We start from the raw sequence: 22,951 nt of genomic DNA, 5'->3' as shown, positions 1-22,951 counted from the left end.
TAAGTTAAGTTTTAGTCACAACAGATAAGGAAACTGAGGCCCAGATAAGCAAAGTATTAATAGTTTGCCCCAAGTTACACAGCTTGTAAGGGCAGAATTGGCATCCAAACTCAATAGATCTGGCTTCTGAGGCAGAGGGCTTAGGCGGTGGCCTGCTCTAACCTGAAGCACATGTTTATATTTATCTCCTTTGTGACTCTTCCAACCACCCATACAGGGACATCCACAGACTGAGCCCTCAACAAGTCTCCAAGTCAAAGTCATATCAGAGTGAATAGCAGGTATTCAGCAGAGTGAATAGCTCAGAAAGTGTTGGATAATTAAGTAAATGAATGAACAGATGAATAGACTGAAGGAGGAAGGATCTGTAATCTTGATGATTAGGGATCTGAAGCATTACCATGCAATGGTGAGTAAAATCAGTTTTGACTCTCGAAGAGATCCAGATTTTTTGTGGTGTTGGTGGGAGATCAAAACAAAAAGAAATTGCAATGTGATAAAGATTGTAATTTTTAATACCTTGGTCTTTGGGATAAGACTAAATTGATGTGAGATTGCTTTCTTTCTTCATTAGACATAATACTAGATAAGTTAGTTTGTCTCTCCATGCTTATTCTTTGCCATATGTAAAATAAAATAAATAGAGGTAAAGCAGAGAGTTGTGGAAAGGAAACACATTGATTGAGATTGTGTCTATTGTATGCTGAGCCCTGCACCCAGAACGTGGACAACATTTAATCAATGACAGCTATATCGTAAGAACCTTGGTGAGCATCCCAAGGCCAAAGAATAGAGAGTGTTAGGCTGATTTTATCAGGCTGAACTAAATATTTGAACTAAATTCCCAAGAATTTATACCAAAATGTAGAGCAGAGTTACAGACTGGTGAGCAGCATTTCAGATTTGGCCTGAAACAAAAGTTTCAGATTTTTTGTTTGAAGTGCCCAGGAGTTTTCCAAAAATTAAACTCGTTTTACCTTTGAGAAATTAGAAGATTCCTCTTTAAAAAGTCTAGAGTCTGATCAAAAAGAGATGGCCATACTGCATAGCTTTAGATAGGCTCTCTGGTTTCCTATTTCTCCACAATGTCTGCTATTCTTTCTTCATTCATTTATGTTACTTCTCTGGATACTGTAGGCTCTTGATGCCAGTGTGCACATAGGAAGTACATGTAGTAAGTAGCTGAATTGACAGGACCTGTATGTTATGCTAAGGAATGTGGGGTTTATCATATCCTAGGCAATCAGAAGCAGTCACAGAATTTTAAGCATGGACTTGAGCAGATTTGTATTTTAGAAAGATTTTTCTGGGCTGCAGGAGCCAGAGATAGAAATCAGTTAATGAAAGGCTGTGGAAATAGTGCAAGAATAGGTTGGTGAGAGAGTTTGGTCAGTGTCAAAACAGCAACTTGGGAGGCAGAAAGTAGTGTGTACCTGCCAGTGTGAGTTGAAATGAATCTTGTATGCCTTTATGTGATTTAAAATGTTTATGCTGAGCCAAGAGTGATAATTTTTGAAAATGCTGGATGGTTTTGTCCATCAACACAGGACAGAAATATTATATATGTCCTTGCATTCAATGGGAAACAGAACTCTGATTTCCTAAGTTTTAATCATTTCAAAGATGGAGGAGAAGCTGGACATTTTGGATTGACACAGAATAAGTCTTTACTATGGCTCCTTCCTAAGAAATTGTCAAGGACAATTGTATTATGCATGACTGTAAACTGTAAATTGCAACTCTGCTTGTTGTAGAGGAATAGGATTTGGGAAAGGGAGAATTGATGAGGAAGAATGGGTATTAATGATTACTTCCAATGAATATATAGATGTGAATGATTAATTTTACTTGGGATTATTTGGGTTTTTTTCTTGAGGATGATAGAAAGACATGACAAGGTTTAAAGTAGGAGCAAGACCTGGTCAAGTTTGTTTGATAATGTTTTTAACAATGTTACTCTGAAGAATAAGGGATGGATGATGGAGGGGAATTGCTGGTAGGATACTGCAGTACATTCCAGTTCAAAGAATGTGACTGTGATGTGGGTAAATGCTGGAGACCAGGACTTTGAGGATCCAAATTAAATGGGAATAACTGGTTGAAAAAAGTATGATGGGATTAGTTCATTGGTATGCTTACACCAGTTAGCTATCAAATTAAGGGAAAAATTGAAATATTGTAGTGAAGAAATTTCAACTCCCCCCTGCCACCCTCTTAATCATATGCACTCAGTTCAGTTCAGTTCAGCCGCTCAGTCCTGTCTGACTCTTGGTGACTCCATGGACTGCAGCATGCCAGGCTTCCCTGTCCATCATCAAATCCTGGAACTTGGTCAAACTCATGTCCATCAAGTATGTGATGCCAACTAACCATCTCATACTCTGTCATCCCCTTCTCCTCCTGCCCTCAATCTTTTCCAGCATCAGGGTCTTTTCAAATGTCAGTTCTTCACATCAGGTGGCCAAAGTATTGGAGTTTCAGCTTCAGCATCAGTCCTTCCAATGAATACTCAGGACTGACTTCTTTTAGGATTGACTGTGTGGATCTCCTTGCAGTCCAAGGGACTCTCGAGTCTTCTCCAACACCACAGTTCAAAAGCATCAGTTCTTCGGCATTCAGGTTTCTTTATAGTCCAACTCTCACATCCACATATGACTACTGGAAAAACCATAGCTTTGACTAGCTGGATCTTTGTTGGCAGAGTAATGTTTCTGCTTTTTAATATGCTGTCTAGGTTGGTCATAGCTTTTCTTCCAAGGAGCAACCATCTTTTAACTTCATGGCTGCAGTCACCATCTACAGTGACTTTGGAGCCCCTAAAAATAAAGTCTCTCACTGTTTCCATTGTTTCTCCATCTGTTTGCCATGAAGTGATGGGACCGGATGCCATGATCTTCATTTTCTGAATATTGAACTTTAAGCCAACTTTTTCACTCTCCTCTTTCACTTTCATCAGGAGGCTATTTAGTTCTTCTTTGCTTTCTGCCATAAGGATGGTGTCATCTACATATCTGAGGTTATTGATATTTCTCTTGGCAGTCTTGATTCCAGCTTGTGCTTCCTCCAGCCCAGCATTTCTCATGATGTACTCTGCATATAAGTTAAATAAGTAGGGTGACAATATATAGCCTTGACGTACCCCTTTCCCGATTTGGAACCAGTCTGTTGTTCCATGTCCAGTTCTAACTGTTGTTTCTTGACCTGCATACAGATTTCTTAGGAGGCAGATCAGGTGGTCTGGTATTCCCATTTCTTGAAGAATTTTCCACAGTTTCTTGTCATCCACACAGACAAAGGCTTTGGCATAGTCAATAAAGCAGAAGTAGATGCTTTTCTGGAACTCTCTTGCTTTTTCAATAATCCAACGGATATTGGCAATTTAATCTCTGGTTCTTCCGCCTTTTCTAAATCCAGCTTGAACATCTGATAGTTCACGGTTCACATACTGTTGAAGCCTGGCTTATAGAATTTTGAGCATTACTTTGCTAGTGTGTGAGATGATTGCAACTGTGCAGTAGTTTGAATATTCTTTGGCATTGCCTTTCTTTGGGATTGGAATGTAAACAGATCTTTTCCCATCCTTTGGCCATTACTGAGTTTTCCAAGTTTGCTGATATATTGAGTGCAGCACTTTCACAGAATCATCTTTTAGATTTTAAATAGCTCAGCTGGAATTCCATCACCTCCACTAGCTTTTTACGTAGTGATACTTCCTAAGGCCCACTTGACTTTGCATCCCGGGATGTCTGGCTCTTGGTGAGTGATCACACCATCATGGCTATCTGGGTCATGAAGATCTTTTTTTTTATAGTTTTTCTGTGTATTCTTGCCACCTCTTCTTAATATCTTCTGCTCTGTTAGGTCCATACCATTTCTGTCCTCTATTGAGCCCATTTTTGCATGAAATGTTCCCTTGGTATCTCTAATTTTCTTGAAAATATCTCTAGTCTTTCCCATTCTGTTGTTTTCCTCTGTTTCTTTGCGTTGATCACTGAGGAAGCTCTCCTTGCTATTCTTTGGAACTCTTCATTCAAATGGGTATATCTTTCCTTTTCTCCTTTTCCTTTTGCTTCTATTCTTTGCTCAGCTATTTGTAAGGCCTCCTTAGACAACCATTTTGCCTTTCTGGATTTCTTTTTCTTGGGGATGATCTTGATCACTTTCTCCTGTGCAATGTCACGAACCTGCATCCATAGTTCTTCAGGCACTCTGTCTATCAGATCTAATCCTTTGAATCTATTTCTCACTTCCACTGTATAATCGTAAGGAATTTGATTTAGGTCATACCTAAATTAGGTCTAGTGGTTTTCACTACTTTCTGCAATCTAAGTCTGAATTTTGCAATGTGGAGTTTATGATTTGAGCTGCAGTCAGCTCCCAGTCTTGTTTTTGATGACTGTATAGAGCGTCTCCATCTTTGGCTGCAAATAATATAATCAATCTGATTTCAGTATTGGCCATCTGGTGATGTCCATGTGTAGAGTCTTCTCTTGTGTTAAGAGGGCATTTTCTATGACCAGTGTGTTCTCTTGGCAAAACTCTGTGTCTTTGCACTAACATATCAGATGTACCAACATATCAGATACATGATATACATATATGTATATATAATATACATATAATATAGTGCATAATCATATCCACTAGCTGTACATATTTTCCAATTCAAAAATAAGATGCCTAACATTTACTGAGTCCTAAGTGTGTGTCCTCTACTTGAGACTTTTAAAAAATTAATTAATTTATTTGACTGTGTGGGTCTTCAATTTTTGTTGGGGCATGTGGTATCTTTAATTGCAGCATGTGGGATCTTATTCCCTGACTAGGGATTAAACTAGGGCCCCCTGCCTTGGGAGTGATAAATCTTAGCTACTAGATCACCAGGGAAGTCCCTGCCTGGGGCTTTTAGAAGAGTAAATTTGAATTATCTCCATTCTATTGAAAAAATATTATCTCATTATCCACTGTTTTTTCAAGGTATAAACTAACTAGCTATTAAATTATTAGATTAACTGCTCTATTTTATAATACTAGCACACTAATTATGATTTGTCTTCTAACACAGCTCACTGATGCTGTGTCCTGTGAAGTGGTTGAAGTCAGTTTGACCACAGTGACTGAGGGCAGTGGTTGTATCTCCAGATTTCCTTCATTCCAGTCCTGGCTTTGCTGGTTGCTATCTGTATAACATAGGCAAGTTAGCTATTATCCTTTGGATGCCTCATGTCTTCATCTTCAAAATACAAATATTAGTATTGCCATCATCATTGAGTAAAGAGAAGGGTGTTAGAAAAGGGTCTGGCACGTATTGACTGCTTATAAGTCTTTTCTTTTATAATAGTTGGTATTAGAGGAAGATGGTGGGAATCTGAATCAGCACTAAACAGTGAGAATAGAGAGGGGAGGTGAGAAATTCTGCAATGGAAGAAGCTGCCTTATTGTGCTATGAAATGAAGTTTAAGTGCATACTTGAAATTCTATAACCCACTGAAAAATAATCAAAACTAACTGAAATTAATATTCCAAAGAAATGTGTGTATATAATTTTGCCTTCAAATTAAAAACTTAACTCTCAAAATAAAATCTGCTGCTGTTTCAGTCCCCCCTCCCATCCCTTTTTTCTTTCACCTGTGAAAGCCTTAGAAAAGACTACTTATTCTATGAAAGTTGCACAGGGTAGAGGTTAAACCAGGTGGAACCAAACTCAGTGAGTAAACAGGAGAAATACAAAGAGGACAAAGAACAGGACATTGCAAAAGTCTGACAGTTGGGAGTGAATTTTAACTGATTTTCTGTTACTCTGCCCTGTACTATCAGACAGCTGTGTGGGGTCAAGGCCACACTGGATATGTGCAGATTGCTGGTTGGATACCCTTGACCTTGTTGTTGGCAAAGGCCAAGCCTGCTGGAATTTGGCTGGAAAAAGTTATCTTCCCTGTAGTAACTGTCTTCCTCTACACTAACCCTCCTTGATTTTAATGGTGGTTGCCACCACATTCCCACGAACTTCATTAAATATTTACCGAGTACATAATCTACTAAACATGACTTTCGTACTTAGAGCAGGTAAAGACTTGTTTCTGACTTGCTACCTTATTATTTTGTGAGAATTGTCTTTGAGTCCCATGGCAGAAAAGAGGAGAAACATTAATTATAAACCAGACACTAACCATAATGTTCAATTTATTAGCCATACCTGGCTATTTAAATTATAATTTAAATTAAATTTAAAAATTTTGTTTCTCTGGTGTATGTTTCAAGATCTCAGTATAGTGAAGGGTTACATACTGGACAGTACAAATGTGGAATATCCCATTATCTCAGATTCTTCTACCATTTAACACTGTACTAGAGTGCTGGTCACTCTTCTACAATTGATTTGACCAAATGCGCAACTTCTACATTTAAGAATGTTCTTTTTATATTTCTCTTAAAAATTAGTATATTCATTTCCTATGGATACTGTAACAAATTACCACTAATGTAATCATACGTTTATTGTCTTTCAGTCCTATGGTTCGGGAGACTGCAATGGGTCTCACTGGGCTAAAATGAAAATGTCTCCAGGGCTTCCTACCACTCTAGAGGCTCTGTTCCTTTTTGCTGATTCTCCATGCAACCTGTATTCCTCGGCTTTGGCTCTTTTCCTCCATCTTCAGAGTGAGCAACTCTGAGCTAGTCCTTTTCTCACTGCCAACTCTCTTTTTCTCCCTTTTTTTTTTTTTTTTTTTTTTTTGCCTCTCTCTTGCACTTATAAAGACCTTTGAGATAACATTGGTCTCATTGGGATAATCCAAAATAATCTCCTCAACTCAAGGTGAGTTGATTAGCAACCTTGATTCCCTCTACAACCTTAATTCTTCTCACTTTGCCATGAAATATGACATATTCGGAGAAGGCAATGGCATCCCACTCCAGTACTCTTGCATGGAAAATCCTGTGGATGGAGGAGCCTGGTAGGCTGCAGTCCATGAGGTCACTAAGAGTCGGACACGACTGAGCGACTTCACTTTCATGTTTCACTTTCATGCATTGGAGAAGGAAATGACAACCCACTCCAGTATTCTTGGCAGGAGAATCCCAGGGATGGGGGAGCCTGGCGGGCTGCTGTCTATGGGGTCGCACAGAGTCGGACACGACTGAAGCGATTTAGCAGCAGTAGCAGCATGACATATTCAGGTTTGAGGAATTAAGGTTCAGACATCTTTGGGAAGGGCTCTTATTCTACCCACTTTAATGAGTTTTTATAAAGTACAGTGATTCTCCTTGAAGGGAGAGGCAATGTAAATCTATTATAGACAATTATTCATGTGGTTCTGATTTAACAAAAATTCTAATTACCTATAATGAAATAATTAAATGATAGTTAATTATAAGAAAAATAAAACATTAATAAATATTACATGCAGCAGGCAGTAAGATTCTAAGAGCTTACATATATGAACTCATAAAAGGATGGGTGAATAGAGACATTAATAGTGTCTTAATAGTAGCGTGGGATAAATGGAGACTCAGAGAATATTAATCAGGAAAACAGAATTCTCTTCCTAGCATAGTCACCTACTCATTTGTGCAATTTCTGTAGATTTAAATTGTTGACACAGATAAAAGTAGAAAACCAGATAAATCTATCCTATGGTTCTTTCCAACTCTTAAAATTTTCCTTTATATTTTAAGGTAGAAGAAGTCATAACATTGGGGAAAAAAATGGACAATATTGAGCAATGCAGAACTGCCCCACGTAACTTCAGAATAAAAGAGTAAGTACAGGAAAACTAAACAGAGGTGATTTAATTATAGAAATACAGCATGTTTTTATTTTTGTTTCTGATAAGATATAGAATGATTGAAGAGGTAAAGAAATTGGATAAAAATAATCAAACTGAGCCTGGGAACTGCGGGTGCATACACATTGCTTTACTAAGGATCAAGATAAGAAGGAGGAACACCAAGAGAACATTCTTGTCTTTCCAGTTATTTTAGACTGGCATTATTAATTAGTCTGAAACGTGTTTAAATACCTTTTCATCTTCTTGCTTTATTTTAATCAGGTGCTTAGAGAAACAGATGACTGTTTTGCCATTAGAAGAGCTACAATCTTGTCAAAGGCTATTAGACTTTATGCAAATAAACCTTTGCTCTCAACAAAGTTCATAAACAACTGCGACTCTGTGCTGTAGCATTCACACATGTGGTATGCAGCAGCACACTGAAAGATGACCCCAAAGAATAACATAAAGGCTATTTCTGTAAGAGAAGATTTTTGAATTAAATAAACCTTGAATTTGTAAAGCCACAACTTTCAGATCAAGCTGTTTAAAAGCTATTGTGTCTAAAGGCTGTTATTCTAGAGATTAATCAGATACTGAGAAATCTTTGTGCCAATAATACTCTAAATATATTAACAAAGTAGCAGTATTGAGGGCATTAAACACATTAACTTAAATGTTTCGTCGCCAAGTTGTGTCTGACTTTTTGCCATCCCATGGACTGTAGCACGCCAGGCCTCCCAGTCCCTCACCATCTCCTCGAGTTTTCCCCAATTTATGTCCATTGAATCAGTAATGCCATCCAACCATCTCATCCTGTCACCTTCTACTTCTTCTGCCTTCTAACTTAAATGTATCCTTACTCCAAAACTATAGTTGATATTACATATACTGTAAATTGGGAAAGTTCTCTGATAGGCATTGAAACCTATCAGATAAAACTATCCCAAGTCTATCTCTTTTTCTCCTTTGCCTTTTGTGTCTCTTCTTTTCACAGCTATTTGTAAGGCATCCTCAGACAACTGTTTTGCCTTTTTGCATTACTTTTTCTTGGGGATGGTCTTCATCACTTCCTCCTGTACAATGTCATGAACCTCTGCCCATAGTTCTTAAGGCACTCTGTCTATCAGATCTAATCCTTTGAATCTATTTGTTACTTCTACTGTATAACCATAAGAATTTGATTTAGGTCATATCTGAATGGTCTAGTGGTTTTCCCTACTTTCTTCTATTTAAGTCTGAATTTGGTGATAAGGAGTTCATGATCTGAGCTGCAGTCAGCTCCCGGTCTTATTTTTGCTGACTGTATAGAGCCTCTCCATCTTTGGCTGCAAAGAATATAATAAATCTGATTTTGGTGTTGACCATCTGGTGATGTCCATGTGTAGAATCCTCTCTTGTGTGTTGAAAGAGGGTGTTTTCTATGACCAGTGCATTCTCTTGGCAAAACTCTATTTGCCTTTGCGCTGCTTCATTCTGTACTCCAAGGCCAAGTTTGCCTGTTACTCCAGGCATTTCTTGACTCCCTATTTTTGCATTCCAGTCCCCTATAATGAACAGGACATCTTTTTTGGGTGTTAGTTCTAGAAGGTCTTGTAGGTCTTCATAGAACCGTTCAACTTCAGCTTCTTCAGCATTACTGGTCAGGGCACAGACTTGGATTACTGTGATATTGAATGGTTTGCCTTGGAAACGAACAGAGATCATTCTGTCATTTTTGAGATAGCATCCAAGTACTGCATTTCAGACTCTTTTGTTGACTATAATGGCTAGTCCATTTTTTCTAAGGGATTCTTGCCCATATATAGTAGTAGGTATAATGGTCATCTGAGTTAAACTCACCCATTCCAGTCCATTTTAGTTCACTGATTCCTAAAATGTCAATGTTCACTCTTGCCATCTCCTGTTTGACCACTTCCAATTTGCCTTGATTCATGGACCTAACATTCCAGGTTCCTATGCAATATTACTCTTTACAGCATTGGACTTTACTTCCATTACTAGTCACAACCACAACTGGATATTGTTGTTGCTTTGGCTCCATCTCTTCATTCTTTCTGGAGTTATTTCTCCACTGATCTCCAGTAACATATTAGGCACCTACTGACCTGGGGAGTTCATCTTTCAGTGTCATATCTTTTTGCCTTTTCATACTGTCCATGAGGTTCTCAAGGCAAGAATACTGAAGTGGTTTGCCATTCCCTTCTCCAGTGGACCACGTTTTGTCAGAACTCTCCACCAAGACCCGTCCGTCTTGAGTGGCCCTACATGGCATGGCTCATAGTTTCATTGAGTTAGACAAGGCTGTGGTCCATGTGATCATGGCATCTGGTCCCACCACTTCATAGCAAATAGATGGGGAAGCAATGGAAACAGTGTGAGACTTTATTTTTGGAGGCTCCAAAATCACCTCAGATGGTTACTACAGCCATGAAATTAAAAGACACTTGCTACTTGGAAGAAAAGTTAGGACCAACCTAGACAGCATATTAAAAAGCAGAGACATTACTTTGCCAACAAAGGTCCATCTAGTCAAAGCTACGTATTTTCCAGTAGTCATGTATGGATGTGAGAGTTGGACTATGAAGATAGCTGATTGCTGAAGAATTGATGCATCTCCCATGGACTGAAGCATGCCAGGCCTCCCTGTCCTTCACCATTGCCCAGCGCTTGCTCAGACTCATGTCCATTGAGTCAGTGATGCCATCCTATCATCTTGTCCTCTGTCATCCCCTTCTCCTGCCTTCAATCCTTTCCAGCATCAGGATCCTCTCTAATGAGCCGGCTCTTGCTGGTACCCAAACTCATCTTGTTTGTCAGAATGGTACAGTCATAGTCATCACCCAGATGCTGCAGGTGTTGGTTTCTGACAACCGATGTTTTAGCTGTAATGGGGAGGGCCTTTGGGCTTCCCAGGTGGTGCGGTGGTAAAGAATCTGCCTGCCAATGCAGGAGATGTGGGTTTGATCCCTTGGTCAGGAAGATCTCCTAGAGTAGGAAATGGCATCCCACTCTATTATTTGGAAAAATTCATGGAAAGAGGACCATGGTGGGCTACAGTCCATGGGATTGCAAAGCGTCAGCCACTACTGAGGATGCATATATGAGCATGAGCAAGGAAAGGAGAGCCTTTAGCTAGTAAGCACTGCCTAGAAAGTTATGCAACCCTCCACTTTAGCAGTGTTCAGTAATCAGTGGTTGACTAATATAAGGGTATAACAGCTCAACACCCTTGGATATAAGCAGTGAAACCTCTGTAAACAGTTGAGACTACAGAGCTCTTCATGAGTTCAGGTTGAGGATTAATTTCTCCTGAAGCCACATCTTTGTCTCGCTTCTTATCTTGCCCTATCCTCTTTCCCTCCCCTCTTTAAATGTTGACCTTGAGAGCACTCTAAATAAATCACTTGCTGAAGATTCTCTGCCTAAGACTCTGATTCTAGGGAACCCGTTTTAAGATAACTTATGTCAGAAATGGTCCTGTCAAGCAAATTCTAAAGATGTAATTTTGGAGCTGGATCATATACCAGCTGGATGGCAATGAAGACCCTGTCCCTAATGATAAATGGTGACTTGATAGTTCCTTGGATATTGTAGCAGTACAGTTGCTAAGATGATGGAGATGTGCTAGCTTTTACAGGGTCATTGGCATTCAAAACATACAGGAAAAATAGTAAAATTAAGGAATATGTAACTGGGTGGCTACTGGTGAATGTCTGCTGGTACAGTAAGGAGAGAAAATAATTAATCATCTATTTAAAGATAAGTGTGAAAGTGAAAGGTCCTCCTTGGCAGCCTTTAAAGAGATCCTTGTCACCTGTAGCTGGAGAGCATACTGAACTGGTGAATAAGCAAATGTCTTGATAGTGAGAGAAGCAGAATTTCAGAGAAAAGGGAATACACAGCCTAGGTGACTGGATGCCATGATAAGACACACGTGCTTCAGAGAGTAGGAAAGATATGTTATATGACAATCTGGTGGCTTGTCACATCTGTGACTCTTTTAGCAAGCCAATAATCTGGGGCACTAGTCTAAGGTAAAGGGGAAATTAGTATACCTTGTGCGTCCTAGCCTTAAATAAGAAGCAATGAGCAGCAAACATCACTGTTTGGTGCAAACTGTGCATCAGCGAACTCTACTGAATGATTGAGCAAGTGATGTGGAAAGCTGCCAGGTTTCAGTAGGGGCCCTGGGCAAGACAGGACCTGTGGAGGCTATAGTACGAGTAGTCATACCACTTGGGTCATGTGACCCAGAAGATCTTACAATGGTGCATGCATTATTTGAGCATGGAGTCTCTGGCAGATAAGAGGTGCATGGAGTCTGTGGCAAGCCCCAACAAAATAGTTTCAAACAGGCAACTGACATTTTTGGAGAAAGAGCATGCCAGCTGCAGCAGGGAACATTTTTCAAAATGCAATTGCTGGAATGCTGCTGGACATGGTGTATTAGTTTGTGTTCTTTGGTGAAACAGAACCAATAGTATACAAAATATATTTATATTTACAAATATAAATGAAATTATATATATATATGTGTGTGTGTGTGTATTTATAATAGGATTTGGCCTGTGTGATTGTGGAAGCCAAGAAGTCCTACAATCTGCCATCTGCAAGCTGGAGACCCAGAAGACTTGGTGGTATAATTCAGTCAAAGTCCAAAGCCCAGAAAAATGGGAGCACCAGTGTTTGAGGGCAGAAGAAGATAGATATCTTAGCTCAGGCAGAAAGCAAATTAACTCTTTCTTTACCTTTGGATTCTATTTGGGTCCTAAGTATATTGGATGATGCCAACCTGCATTGTTGAGGAACATCTTCTTTACTCAGTTTACTGTTTCGAATGCTAATTTCTTTAGAGGTACCCTCATAGACACACCCATAAATAATGTTTTACAGATATTGGGCATCCCTTAGCCCAGTCAAATTGACACACAAAATTAACCATCACAAGCCCACCTCTGACAACGTGGCGTCTGTACATGTGTTTAATTTCAATTTTATTTTATATTTTTATTGAAGTACAGTTGATTTAAATGTCATATTAGTTTCAGTATATAGCATGGTGATCTAATATTTTTTAAATTATACTCTATCTAAAGTTATTATAAAATATTGGCTATATTCTCTGTTCTGAGCAATATATTTTATAGCTTATTTATTTTATACATGATGGTTTGTGCCTCGAAATCTGCTACACCTATCTTGCCCCTCCCTCATTCCCTCTTCCAATTGGTAACCACTATATTGTTTTCTATATCTGTGAGTCGTTTTCTGTTTTTTTATATTCATTCATTTGCTTTATTTTTTTTTAGATTTTACATATAAATGATAACATACAGTATATGTCATTCTCTAGCTAACTGATTTCATTAATCATAATACCTTCCAGGTCCATCCATGTTGTTGAAACTGGAAACATTTCATTAATTCGTGAGGGTAAGTAATATTCCATTGTCTATTCAGGTTTCTTTCCCCATTTTAAAATTGAATTTTTTTTCCATTTTAAGTTGTATGAGCTCCTTATATATTTTGGATACTAATCCTTAATCAGTTATATCATTTGCAAATATTTTCCCTAGTATTTTGTTTTTTCATTTTGCTGATGATTTTCCTTGCTACACAAAAATGTTAAGTTTAATTAGGTCCCACTTGTTTATTTTTCCTTTTCTTTCTTTTGCCCTAGAAACAGATACAAAAGAAATATTGCTATGATTTTTGTCACAGTGTTCTGCCTATGTTTTCTTCTAGGAGTTTTATGATTTGCAGTCTTACACTTAGATCTTTAATCCATTTTGATTTTACTTTTGTATGTGGTGTGAGAAAATATTCTAGTTGAATTATTTTACATGGACTTGTCCAGGTTTCCCAAAACTGCTTATTGAAGAGATTGTCCCGTTGTGTATTCTTGCCTCCTTTGTCATAGATTAATTGACCATGGTTGCATGTGTTTGTTTCTGGGCTCTCTGTTCTGTTCCATTGATCTATGTGATTGTTTTAGTGCCAGCCTTATAATGATTCAATTACTGTAGCTTTGCACTATTTTTTGAATTCAGGGTGTGTGATATTTCCAGCTTTTTTTTTTTTTAAGATAGCTTTGGTAATTTGGGGTCTTTTGCAGTTCCATATAAATCGTTTGTTCTAGCTCTGTGAAAAATGTCATGAGTATTTTGATAGTAATCACATTCAATATGTTGTTTGTTTTGGGGTAGTATGGACATTTTACCAATATTAATTCTTCTAATCCAAAAGCACAGGATACTTTTCCATTTGTATCATCTTTAATTTCCTTCATCAGTGTTTTATAGTTTGGGGCATATAGTCTTTCATCTCCTTGGTTAAGTTTCTTTATAGTTATTTTATTCTTTTTGATGTAATTTTAAGCAAAATAGTTTTATTCCTTCTCTTTCTGATAGTTCATTATTAGTGTATAGAAAAACAACAGATTTATGTGTATTAGTTTTGTATCCTACAACTTTACTGAATTCATTTATTAGTTTTAATAGGTTTTTTTGGTGGAAACTTTAGGATTTTCTATATATAGTATTGTGTTATCTATAAATAGTGACAGTTTTACTTCTTTCCTTCCATTTTGGATACTTTTCATTTCTTTTTCTTGTTTGATTGCTGTGGCCAGGACATTTGCTGCTGCTAAGTTGCTTCAGTCGTGTCCGACTCTGCAACCCCATAGATGGCAGCCCATCAGGCTCCCCGGTCCCTGGGATTCTCCAGGCAAGAACACTGGAGTGGGTTGCCATTTCCTTCTCCAATGCATGAAAGTGAAAAATGAAAGTGAAGTCACTCAGTCATGTCCGACTCTTAGCAACCCCATGGACTGCAGCCTACCAGGCTCCTCTGTCCATGGGATTTTCCAGGCAAGAATACTGGAGTGGGTTGCCATTGCCTTCTCTGCAGCTTTTCACTAGCAGTATGTTATTAGCTGTGGATTTCTCATAAATGGTCTTTATTATGTTGAGATATATTCTGTTTATACCCATTTTGATCAGAGTTTTATTAAATGATTTTGTTTGTATCTGTTGAGATGGTACTGTTTTATCCTTTTTGATGACATGGTTTATGGCATTGATTGATTTGTTGATATTGAACCATCCTTGTGTCTGTGGAATAAAGCCCATTTGATCTTGATGTATGATCTTTTTTATATACATTTGAATTATATTTGCTAATTTTTGTTAAGGATTTTTGCATCTATATTTATTGGAGATATTGGTCTGTAATTTGGTCTTTTGTAGTGTCTTTGGTTTTCATATCAGGGTAATGTTGACCTCATAGAATGAGTTTTAGAGTGTTCTGTCCTCTTTGATTTTTTGGAATAGTTTGACATATTAGCTTTTCTTTATATGTTTCATATAATTCACCTGTGAAACCATAGGGTTCTGACCTTTGATTTACCAGAAGTTTTTTTATTCTAAATTCAATTTCACTACTAGCTATCAGTCTGTTCTGATTGTCTGTTTCTTCCTGGTTCAGTCTTGGAAGATTGTATATTTCTAAAAATTTATTTGTTTCTTCCAAGTTGTCCAGTTTATAAGCATGTAGCTTTTCTTAGTCTCTTATGACTTTATACATCTTTTTAATATTGGTGTTTATTTCTACTCTTTCATTTCTTATTCTGTTTATTTGCACCCTTACTCTTTATTTCCTGATGAACCTGGCTAAAAGCTTATTAATTTTGCTTATCTTTTCTTTTTTTTATTTTTTAAATTTTATTTTATTTTTTAACTTTACAATATTGTATTGGTTTTGCCATATATCAACATGAATATGCCACAGGTATACTTATCTTATCTTTTCAAAACACTAGATTTTGATTTCACTGATCTTTTTATTGCTTTTTAAAAAAAAATCTCTATTTCATTTATTTTTCTCTCTAATCGTTATTGTTTTCTTATTTCTGCTTCTTTGGGCTGTGTTTGTTCTTTTTCTAATTCTTAATGATGGTAGGTTAGGGTTTTGTTGAAGTTTTTCTTATTTCTTGAGACAGGCCTGTTTTGCATTAACTTCCCTCTTAGAATTGTTTCTGCTGCATTCCATAGATTTTGGGAAGTTGTGCTTTTATTTTCATTTAAGACTGCTATTTCCTTATTAATTTTCTGTCTGGATATGTCAATTGTATCAGGGGTGTTAAATTTCCATATTATTATTGCTGCTGCTGCTAAGTCGCTTCAGTCGTGTCCGACTCTGTGCGACCCCATAGATGGCAGCCCACCAGGCTCCCCCGTCCCTGGGATTCTCCAGGCAAGAACACTGGAGTCGGTTGCCATTTCCTTCTCCACATATTATTATTACATACTTATAAGTCTCTTTATGTCTGTTATAACATGCTTTATATATTTAATACTCATATATTAGGTGCATATATACTAACACATTCTATATTCTTTTCTTGTACTATCTGTTTATCATTATATAAATCCTCTCTTTGCTTTATGTTGTAGACCTTTTCTCAAAGTCTGTATTGTCTGATGCAAGTACTGCTACCCCAGGTTTCTTGTTATTTCTGTTTGCATGAAACGTCTTTTTCCATTCCCTCACCTAAACTCTGTGGGTTTCTTCAGCTCTGAAGTGAATATCTTATAAGCAGCATAATTTTTTTTTCCTAATGAGTCACCCTTTGTTTTTTTTTGTTTTTTTTAATTTTTTTTTTTAATTTTATTTTATTTTTAAACTTAACATAACTGTATTAGATTTGCCAAATATCAAAATGAATCCGCCACAGGTATACATGTGTTCCCCATCCTGAACCCTCCTCCCTCCTCCCTCCCCATACCATCCCTCTGGGTCGTCCCAGTGCACCAGCCCCAAGCATCCAGTATCGTGCATCGAACCTGGACTGGCAACTCATTTCATACATGATATTTTACATGTTTCAATGCCATTCTCCCAAATCTTCCCACCCTCTCCCTCTCCCACAGAGTCCACAAGACTGTTCTATACATCAGTGTCTCTTTTGCTGTCTCGTACACAGGGTTATTGTTACCATCTTTCTAAATTCCATATATATGCGTTAGTATACTGTATTGGTGTTTTTCTTTCTGGCTTACTTCACTCTGTATAATAGGCTCCAGTTTCATCCACCTCATTAGAACTGATTCAAATGTATTCTTTTTAATGGCTGAATAATACTCCATTGTGTATATGTACCACAGCTTTCTTATCCATTCATCTGCTGATGGACATCTAGGTTGCTTCCATGTCCTGGCTATTATAAACAGTGCTGCGATGAACATTGGGGTACTCGTGTCTCTTTCCCTTCTGGTTTTCTCAGTGTTTATGCCCAGCAGTGGGATTGCTGGATCATAAGGCATGTCTATTTCCAGTTTTTTAAGGAATCTCCACACTGTTCTCCATAGTGGCTGTACTAGTTTGCATTCCCACCAACAGTGTAAGAGGGTTCCCTTTTCTCCACACCCTCTCCAGCATTTATTACTTGTAGACTTTTGGATCGCAGCCATTCTGACTGGTGTGAAATGGTACCTCATAGTGGTTTTGATTTGCATTTCTCCGATAATGAGTGATGTTGAGCATCTTTTCATGTGTTTGTTAGCCATCTGGATGTCTTCTTTGGAGAAATGTCTATTTAGTTCTTTGGCCCATTTTTTGATTGGGTCATTTATTTTTCTGGAGTTGAGCTGTAGGAGTTGCTTGTATATTCTCGAGATTAGTTGTTTGTCAGTTGCTTCATTTGCTATTATCTTCTCCCATTCTGAAGGCTGTCTTTTCACCTTGCTAATAGTTTCCTTTGATGTGCAGAAGCTTTTAAGGTTAATTAGGTCCCATTTGTTTATTTTTGCTTTTATTTCCAATATTCTGAGAGGTGGGTCATAGAGGATCCTGCTGTGATGTATGTCAGAGAGTGTTTTGCCTATGTTCTCCTCTAGGAGTTTTATAGTTTCTGGTCTTACGTTGAGATCTTTAATCCATTTTGAGTTTATTTTTGTGTATGGTGTTAGAAAGTGTTCTAGTTTCATTCTTTTACAAGTGGTTGACCAGAGTTCCCAGCACCACTTGTTAAAGAGATTGTCTTTAATCCATTGTATATTCTTGCCTCCTTTGTCAAAGATAAGGTGTCCATATGTGCGTGGATTTATCTCTGGGCTTTCTATTTTGTTCCATTGATCTATATTTCTGTCTTTGTGCCAGTACCATACTGTCTTGATAACTGTGGCTTTGTAGTAGAGCCTGAAGTCAGGTAGGTTGATTCCTCCAGTTCCATTCTTCTTTCTCAAGATCGCTTTGGCTATTCGAGGTTTTTTGTTTTTCCATACAAATTGTGAAATTATTTGTTCTAGCTCTGTGAAGAATGCTGTTGGTAGCTTGATAGGGATTGCATTGAATCTATAGATTGCTTTGGGTAGTATACTCATTTTCACTACATTGATTCTTCCAATCCATGAACATGGTATATTTCTCCATCTGTTAGTGTCCTCTTTGATTTCTTTCACCAGTGTTTTATAGTTTTCTATATAGGTCTTTAGATTCTTTAGGTAGATATATTCCTAAGTATTTTATTCTTTCCGTTGCAATGGTGAATGGAATTGTTTCCTTAATTTCTCTTTCTGTTTTCTCATTATTAGTGTATAGGAATGCAAGGGATTTCTGGGTGTTGATTTTATATCCTGCAACTTTACTATAGTCATTGATTAGTTCTAGTAATTTTCTGGTGGAGTCTTTAGGGTTTTCTATGTAGAGGATCATGTCATCTGCAAACAGTGAGAGCTTTACTTCTTCTTTTCCAATTTGGATTCCTTTTATTTCTTTGTTTTTTTGATCAGAGCATTTAATCCATTGACATTTGAAGTGATTATTGATAGCTATGTGTTTACCGCTATTTTGTAACTTAGTTTCCGGTTGTTTTGTAGTTTTCTGTTCTCTTAGTTTCTTCCTTTGTGGTTGATAATTTTCTTTATGGTATACTTGGTATATTTATCTTTAGTTTTTGTGTATCTATTGTAGGTTTTGATCTGTTGCTACCACTGATTTCATATATGTTGACCTATGAGTATATATATATTTGTTTTAAATTGGTAGGTGTTTAAGTTCAAGCACTTATATGTAGATATTCTAAGATATATGTAGATATTCTAAGATATCTACATTTTTTATTTCCCTCCCACATTTTGTATTTTTAATGTCATATTTTACATCTTTGTATTTATTCCTTGTTTATTGTAGTTATAGTTGATTTTACAGTTTTTGTTTTTTAATCTTTCTACTAGATTACTTAAGTAGTTGATCCACAGCCTTTACTAAATAGTTAGCCTTCCTAGTGGGATTTTACCTTTCTATAAATTCTTACTTCTGTTGTAGCCTTGTTTTTCACTTAAGGAAGATCCTTTGACATTTCTTCAGTGTCAGTTTGGTATTGATGGACTGCTTTCGTTTCTGCTTGTCTGAGAAGTTCTTTATCTCTCTTTTAATTCTGAATGGCAATTTTGCTGACTGCAGTATCTTAGGTTGTAGATTTTTTTCCCTTCCAGGATTTTAAATACATCAAGGCACCCTCTTATGGCCTGCAAAATATCTACAGAAAAATCAGCTCATAGCCTTAGAGGGTTCCTTTATGTGTTACTTTTTGTTTTTCTCTTGCTGTCTTTAGAATTTTCTCTTTATCTTTAACATTTTCCATTTTAATTATAATATGTATGATGTGGATTCATCTTATCTGGGACTCCCTGTGCTTCCTGTGGGCTTCCATGATGGCTCAGACAGTGAAGAATGTGCTTTCAATGCAGAAGACCTGGGGTTGATTCCTGGGTTGGGAAGATCACCTGGAGAAGTGAATGGCTACCCGCTCCAGGCAATTTCCGTGGACAGTGGAGCCTGGAGGGCTACAGAATTCTTTCTTCAGATTCAAGAAATTTTCAGCCATAATTTCATCAAATACATTTTGATCCTTTTTTCTCTTTTTTTTCCTTCTGGGATTCCATATTACAAATATGGTATTGATGTTGTCCCATGGGTTCCTTAAAGTATTTTCCCTTTTTTAACTTAGTTTTCCTTTTGCTGTTCTAGTTGAGTGATTTCCATTATTTTATCTTCTAAATGACTTATAGAATCTTCTGTTTACCTAGTCCACTGTTAATTACTTCTAGTGTGTTTTGTATTTCAGTTATGACCAGTTCTTTTTAATATTTACAGTTCCTTATTAAAATGCTCACTGTGTCCATCTATTCTTTTCCAAAGTTCAATTACCATTTTATTACTAAGTGTTTGAACTATTTATCTGGTAAATTATGTATCTCTCTTTTGGTAGTTGTTTTTCAGGTTTTTTTTCTTATTCTTTAATTTGAAACAAATTGCTCTGTCTTCTCATTTTGCTTAAATTAATTTTTGTCTCTTGAAATTAGGTGAGATAGTTATCTATCCTGATCTTGAAATGGTGTGCTTATGTGCAAGCATCCCTATTGAGTCTGTATGTGTCCAGTGACTTTGGTGGGCTAACTGAATCTGAACTGAACATGAGTCATGTCTTCCCTCACTATGTGCTACCAGCCATCACCTTAGTGGAAGGTGGGGCTGTAGATGGGGAGTCTAGAGCCAGAATCAGGTGGGAGCTTGAGTTTCTCCTCTGCTTAGTGATCAACACTGCCTTATTGGGAGTAGGATTGGGTCTCAAGTTGCTGGAGTAGAAACCCTAAGGATCTGGTCTGAGCTATTTCTGTTCCCACTAAGTGTGTTCTCTTTTAGCTCCCAGCACCAACACCTTCACCACAGAGGTGAGCAGTTCTGGAGCAAGAGGAGCTGGAGTGATCACCTATGGAGTAGTACCAGCATACCAGTTGGAGTTCCAGACCAATCCTGACTCCACTGCGTTCATGTGCTCCAGTAACAACTGCCCTTGCCCCACTCATGTGCTGTGCTGAGTCCAAACGGGCTTTGTCCCCATCAAATGCATTCTTTTCTTGATTGTGGTTACCTTTGCCCTAGTCGCAGGCTGGGGTGCACATTGGAACGGTTGCAGGAAACCAGCTGAAGTCCTGGGCATTTTAAATCTGGTTCCCCCAACCTATTTGAGGAGTTAGCAAGTGTGTGTGCGCTCCTCATGACTGGAGTCTAGACTTTTTACAGCTCCTCAGTCAGTCCATGGTTTTCAAACCAGATAAGGGATTTTGGGTTCCAAGTCTCTGACGTATGTGCGTGCAACCACTAATTCCCCAGGCTGGCTCTCAGAGCCTGTATAATCCTCCTTCTCTTCTGTGTCACATTTTAGGGGTAAAGGTCCTGACATGATCACTTTTCTTCCCTTCCTACGTGACTCCATGTGGATCTCTCTTACAGCCTTGGATGTTTAAAAGTCTTTCTGACCATCTCCAGTTCTAAGCGAACATTGCTCTACATGTAAATGTATTTTTGATGTGATTTGGGGGCGATTAGCTCTGTGTCCTCCTACTCTGCCATCCTGGTTTCCTCCCCTCTACATATTTTCTTAAACCACACTTAATCTCCAAATAATAAAAAAGTCATAGTTCCACCTTACATGATACAACTACCCTGCGTACAACAGAAAACGCACTAATATTTTCTCCAGCAGAAGAAGTAAAATCCTTGAGTGATGTTTACTCTTCTCCTGCTATCCCATAACTTAAATGCATGTGTGCATGCTAAGTCACTTCAGCCGTGTCTGTCTCTGTGCAACCCTATGGACTGCAGCTGGCCAGGCTCCTCTGTCCATGGAATTCTCCAGGCAAGAATACTGGAGTGGGTTGCTGTACCCTCCTCCAGGGAATCTTACCAACCCAGGGATCAAACCTGCATCTCTTTATGTCTACCTGCATTGGCAGGCAGGTTCTTTACCACTAGTGCCACCTGGGACGCTCCCCATAACTTAAATACTATGATTTAAAATTAACAATACTTAAAGACTGATAGAAAGCAAGTAAATCTGATGTTACATGGTAAGGAAATATAAGAGGAAAGAAAACAAGGCTATTTGCTTAATATATGTATAATACACACTAAATTTATTCATAACAAAATTAGAAAGAAATGCTCAAGGTAGTTATAGTCCTTGTTTCTTATGCTAGGCACGTAGTCTTAACTGGTGTTTATAAATACCTGCTTCTGCTATTCAGTCTGTATTTCTTTTGCTCTCAGCAAGCACCTCGGCTGGTCATGGTTCTTTATATGGTGGGGTGACCCAAACCTTCATTTCCAAAGGATCTGTGCTATTGATAGTTCTGTCTGAATTACATTGTTGTGCTTTTCCATTGACCTTAATTACAGGGCATAATAACACTAAGAGATGCCGTAACAGATTTCCTGTAATTCAGACATACTCTTCCATTCTTCCATTGTGGAACAGTAGTACAGTTTCTCCTTGGTAGTCAAGATCACAGGCAGAATAAATATCTGGCTAAGGGACATCAAGCACCTATGACACTAGAGCTGCTTACTGTCAATTGGTGGTTGTCAGACTGACCGAGCCATCAACTTTAGCACCTAAGCAGAAGTTACTTATAAAAATGGAAGGTTTACATCTTAGATCAGCCTTAAGTGTATAAGTAAGATGGACAAACGTGTATCTGGGCTTCCATGTCATCTAGCACAGTCTCAAAACTCACAAAACTCACAATTGTGGTCTTATGGGTGATTCTTTGTGACCAACTTAGGGGAAGAAGAAAACAACCCAGACTTGGTCCATGCATAGTTTAGGTTGAAGTTTTAGTTTGAATCCAAAAGGGGTTACTGTTACAGTATATCCCAACTCAGAGGCTGCCTTGAAAGATAACAGTGATGAGAAAATTCGAACTGTAGAGAGGACTTTGGTCAGTTTTCATATCGCTATTCATATCACTATTCAACATACAATTTTGTTGAGAGAACTGTGTCTCCAAATAAAGATATACAGGAATGCATAGACAGTGATGAATAGCTTGGCTAATTGGTTGGAGGCATATAAAAACTAAAATTGCCAATTTAGGGGCAAGGATGTCCAGGGAAAAATATGGATAGACAAAAAGAAATAGCATAAAATAATAAGAATTTATTATAATATGTTAACCAGATATGGAGGATGACTGGTCTGGTAGATTATAAACCAACTTCTGTGCTTGCTGAGTAGACTCTTGAATGGAGTAGCCATGATGACAGAGATAGGGACTATCACTGAACTGAATATCATGGGCCTCCTTCTCATACAAATTGATCTAGCTAATGCCACA

General features: G+C 37.8%; 1 long non-coding RNA gene across 2 annotated transcripts in view; it reads left to right on the top strand.

Annotated features, from left to right (window-relative positions):
• LOC123333810 overlaps window positions 1-21,279 on the top strand; it is a 32,828-nt gene extending 11,549 nt beyond the window's left edge. The window contains exons 2-5 of one of the 2 annotated variants that reach the window (XR_006551396.2): window positions 7,678-7,760; window positions 12,331-12,409; window positions 13,159-13,205; window positions 20,478-21,279. This is a non-coding gene — a long non-coding RNA (uncharacterized LOC123333810). The remainder of the gene's footprint in view (window positions 1-7,677; window positions 7,761-12,330; window positions 12,410-13,158; window positions 13,206-20,477) is intronic. The other variant, XR_006551395.2, reaches the window with a different exon arrangement.
• Window positions 21,280-22,951: the final 1,672 nt, after the last annotated feature.

The sequence above is a fragment of the Bubalus bubalis genome, chromosome 1 (assembly GCF_019923935.1).
Source record: "Bubalus bubalis isolate 160015118507 breed Murrah chromosome 1, NDDB_SH_1, whole genome shotgun sequence".
Taxonomy (NCBI): Eukaryota; Metazoa; Chordata; class Mammalia; order Artiodactyla; family Bovidae; genus Bubalus; species Bubalus bubalis.
This window is presented reverse-complemented; position numbering and strand designations above follow the sequence as displayed.